This window comes from Halichoerus grypus, chromosome 3, assembly GCF_964656455.1.
Source record: "Halichoerus grypus chromosome 3, mHalGry1.hap1.1, whole genome shotgun sequence".
NCBI lineage: Eukaryota > Metazoa > Chordata > Mammalia > Carnivora > Phocidae > Halichoerus > Halichoerus grypus.
The window spans coordinates 33,956,438-33,961,373 of record NC_135714.1 but is presented as its reverse complement, the minus strand read 5'-3'; the positions used below and the strand labels follow the sequence as shown (position 1 = coordinate 33,961,373).

Here is a 4,936-nt window from a genome sequence, read left to right as displayed (position 1 = left end):
AGTCAGCTGGAGCCCCCAAAACACACACCAATACTCACACCCAATGCCTTCACACTTAGTCCCCTGGAATTTGGCTGCAATCCCAGGGAAAAGTGTGTGGAATTGAGATTGGTTCCATCCTTCCAGTGGAATGACGACTCGAAGGCTGAGAAAAGAGGCTGAGTACAGAAAAATAAAGAAATAGTGCCTTTTGCACTCCTGAATTGTGGAGTGTCATATCATCTTTTAGAAATCATTAATAAGCAGATGTACACAAATTATAACAAGATTCCATTTATTTTGCCTAGCAGATTGATAAATATAAAATAGGTTGATAATTACCAGTTTGTAAGATTGCAGGGGAACAGGTCTTCACAAATACCATTGGTGGGAGATTAAGCCAATAAAAACAATCTTGAGGACATTCTGGAACCATGTACCAGTTCTAAGGAAATCATTGGACATGCAATTTAATATATATAAAGATCGTTCATTTCAGTGTTATAATAGTGAGTAAGCACAGCAACAGATCCCTCAATAAAGGGTAATTTATAATAAATTATTAAAATGGAACAATATATAGCCATTAAAAATCATTGAGGTGGTTCTATGCTTACTAACATATTCAATGCTTATAATATACAGCAAAAGGGGAGAAACGCAAGTTTCCAAATAGTGTGTATATCATAAACAAATTCTTGTAACCACATACTTGCATAGAAAAATTTTGTAAGGATATGCACCAATGTGTTAACAGTGACAATATTTGATTGACATGATTAAGAATAATTTAAATTTTGTCTCCATCTGACTTCTCTGTATTTTCTTTTTTTAAAAGATTTGTTTATTTAGGGCTCCTGGGTGGCTCAGTCGGTTAAGCGTCTGCCTTCGGCTCAGGTCATGATCCCAGGGTCCTGGGATTGAGTCCCGCATTGGGCTCCTTCCTCTGTGGGGAGCCTGCTTCTCCCTCTCCTCCCCACTTGTGCTCTCTCACTATCTCTGTCTCCCTCTCTCAAATAAATAAAATCTAAAAAAAAAAAAAAGATTTGTTTATTTATTTTTAGAGAGAGTGCTCATGCACATGCACAAGCAGGGTAGTGGGGGGGAAGGGGCAGAGGGAAAAGGATCTCAAGCAGAATCCCTGATGAGCGCAAAGCCCCACGTGGTGCTGATTTCAGGACCCTGAGATCATGACCCTGAGATTATGACCTGAGCCGAAATCAAGAGTTGGGCGCTTAACGCATTGAGCCACCCAGGGCCCCCCGTCCCCCCGCGATGTGACTTCTCTGTATTTTCTAATTATTTTACAATGGACATGTATTGCTTGTGTTATTATTTTTTTAATTTGATTTTTTAAAAAGGAATGTAAATGAGGATGGCTGAAACATACCATGACCATATTTGAATGATAAGAGTGAGAAATGGATAGGTACTTAAGATTCAGATCATAAGCTCAAAGATATTTGTTACGCCTTATACACCACGGAGGCATTTTTTCAACATTCCAGTAAACAACATAACTGTAAAAATGACTGAGCTATTTCTCTCAGCAGGCACCAAGAGCCTTGAGAATTAATACTAAAGCCAATATCTTAACATTTTAAATCTCATGTAAATGGCTTAAATATAATTTATTTCCCTTTGCCTATGTTGCCTAGGCAACCAAATATAGAGTGGCATGTCTTTCAGGTGATAATCATCTGCTCTCCATCTGATATACCACAGTTATTATCTATTCTACTGGTTCTCCTACCTTTTATTCAGATCCAGCCCAGTTGAGGGCCCCATGTACTCCCAACAACAAGGTAGTGATTTTAAAGCAGAACCTGCTCCCCATCTAGTACCCTCCTCCCTGGAAAAGACGTATTTGAGACTTCACACCTCCTCCAGGTGATTCTGATACATTTCCCCCAAACACTCCCACCCCGATCTACTATTCAGTTGTAACAAACCATGTAATATCTTGTCACATCCTTTTTCTTGGTTTAACATTTGTGTTGGTTTCCTAGGACTGCTGTAACAAATCACCACAAATGTGGAGCCTTAAAACAACAGAAACTTCTTCTTTCACAATTCTGGAAGCCAAAATCAGGTTGATACCTTGGGGGTATCAACACCACGCTCCCTTTGATAGTTTAGGGGAGAATCCTTCCTTGTGGCTTCCTATCCAGGGGCTCCCGGGGCTCCTTGGCTTGTGGCAGCATAACCCAATCTCTGTCTCCATCTTCAAATGCCTTTCTTTTCTGTGTCTTTCTCTCCTTTCTCTTCTATGGACACCTGCCATTGGATTTAGGACCTACCTAAATCCAGCATGCTCTCGCCAAGAGATCTTCAACTTAGTTACATCTGCAAAGAATCTATTTCCTAATAAGGTTACATTCAAGATCCTGGGGGGTGAGGATTTGCACATATCTTTTTGGAGGACACAATTCAACCGACTACAATGTTACACTTAATATGATTTCCTTTTTAAATAAGAACCTAATTATAATCACAGCTAACATTTATTGAGAACTTTTTCAGCCAACATAGTAAGCAGTTTACAAGCATTATCTCAATTAAGTTACAAAATTTCTTTCCCCGAACCTACCCCTCCACATCCCATCAACTATTAAAATATCCAGTTTCCATCACTTTGCTTTCTGGTAAGGAGAGTAGCATTTCAAAATTCTGGCCAGTGAATAGAGCAAAAGCTTTCACCTGTGAGGAAGAAGTGCCTCTCCTAGGCAATTACTAGTATGACCTGTTTGGCCACTTTTTGAAGCCCTACAGCTAGACTTACACTTGGTTGTAATACCTATTTGATCTACAAAACTCAATACCTGATACCAGGCTCTTTTCAAGAAATATAATCTCTGTCTGCTTCCCAACTTATATCAAATGCCTGTGTCCATCTAGACCATCATAATGCACACTCGTTTTTTTCCAACATTTTGTTATGAAAAACTTCAAACATACAGCAGACTTGAAAGACTTGTAGGGGCACCTGGGTGGCGCAGTTGCTAAGCGTCTGCCTTTGGCTTAGGTCGTGATCCCAGGGTCTTGGGATCGAGTCCCGCATCGGGCTCCCTGCTCGGCGGGAAGCCTGCTTCTCCCTCTCGTACTCCCCCTGCTTGTGTTCCCTCTCTCGCTGTGTCTCTCTCTGTCAAATAAATAAATAAAATCTTTAAAAAAAAAAAGAATTGTGTAATTAATTCCCTCTATATCACTACCTAAATTCTATATAATATTTTACGATTCTTGCTTTATTCTGTAATTATGCATCTATCCATGCTATCGATCCATGAATACATCTTGTTTCTCCCCTTGAGTACTTCAGGGATGCATAACGTGAAACTAGAACAAAACACAGGCTCTTTGATGGCAGGCAGGGCTCTAAAGAGAGGAAAGAGGGAGGAGATTAGCCGGGCATGCCCGATTCCTTCTCCCATACAACCAATTGAACCAGCACTCCTCTTGCCATGGGGAGGAGTAAGCATTGGCAAGAGAGGCCAAGAGTATGACATGAAGGATCTCTCTGCACAAGGAAAGAGGAAGAGTGGGGAATATATTCCTTTACAAAGAATACACCGAGTGACTTAATAGATGCGCATAGTCAATAGCATCCAAATAATAAACACAAGTGTTTTCTGCCATTCCTAACACTACTACCAAGAAACAACTTGGACGTGAGTAATTCTAGTGTCTTCCATTTTTCACAATTCTCCTATGACTCTACCCATATCTGTTTCTCTTAGCTTCTACTTGCCTGGTGTTCTCTTTCTCTGATACTCCAGAAGTTCATTCTCCATGCAAAGAGGAATACGGAATATGGTGGCCTGTGGCGATGGACTCACATCCCAATAGCTCCCTGATCAGGAATGAAAAAGAACTATTTACTTCCAACGCCAGGCTGAAATATTCCAAGGAAGGACAAAAACTTGTCCAGCTTGGATCACATGTCCATCCTGGATCAATCCCTGAGGCCAAGAGGACAGGGTCCAACTTGGGTCATACGTCAACCCCTGTGTTCAAAGGGAGAGTCTCTTAGAGAAAGAAGTTAGGGGTTTCGGGCTTGCTAGAAACACAAGGGAATTCCCACATTCTAACTTACGTATTTATGTCCCTTTTACCCCAATGCCAGCTCTGTGCAGAAGCTTTGTTAAAAGTTGAAACTCCTGTTGATGTTATAGTGAGAAAATCTCGTTAACAAACATTTTTTTATATTGTGACATTGGGGAGTGGTGATTTTTTTAAGGATCTGTTTAGATTGAGTGATTAGTAAAAGATTAATAGGCTTTCATATTAAGGAATATTAATATTTTTTACTGAGATTGATCATGAAAATTTTTGTTCTTGAAATTTTTGTTGCATAAAATAGAAACGTTAAGGTTGAAATGCCTAAGGAACTTGGTATGAAAGGGAGCATAAACTGTTTAACCTCTGTTTAACCTTCTCTAGAATGTTTATTTAAACGCTCTGCCAATGTTGATATGATTCACCCAAGAATGTAACCCAGGTTATGTACAGTGAGATATAATTTATTTACAGATCTGCAGAACTTTTGTTGCTTCTATAACAAACTTTAAGAAAATAAACTGAATGTGTAAAGGCTTTAATCAAACAGTGTCAACATATAAAAGTAAAACCAAAATTGAGACAGTTCCAGTCTTTAACAATTTTGTGTTTTCCAGTTCAAATACGTGACCAGTAGCCAAATAAAGAGCTATTAGAACAGATAATACCAGTCCATTATCCCTTCTGTCAAAATCTCACCCATTTCTCCAATTTTAATATCAATAATCAATTCACTCTATCAAAATCACAATAAAACCAGCCAAAAGCCCATTTTATTTTGCAAAAGTTACCATCGCCTTTTGTGACAGCATTAACAGAACTGAAATTCTAGGACTCCTTATCTTTCCCAGCACATGGGTTTTCAAATCTCAAATACTCGACTTTTTCAAAGTTCCAGGGC

The 4,936-nt window shown here is 39.3% G+C and overlaps 1 long non-coding RNA gene across 1 annotated transcript; it reads right to left on the bottom strand.

Annotated features, from left to right (window-relative positions):
• Nucleotides 1–257: 257 nt before the first annotated feature.
• On the bottom strand, nt 258–3,826 carry LOC144381340 (uncharacterized). Its single transcript, XR_013446327.1, has 2 exons — nt 3,724–3,826; nt 258–3,117 (listed from the first exon to the last, which is right to left on the bottom strand). It is a non-coding gene; the product is annotated as an uncharacterized LOC144381340 (long non-coding RNA).
• Nucleotides 3,827–4,936: the final 1,110 nt, after the last annotated feature.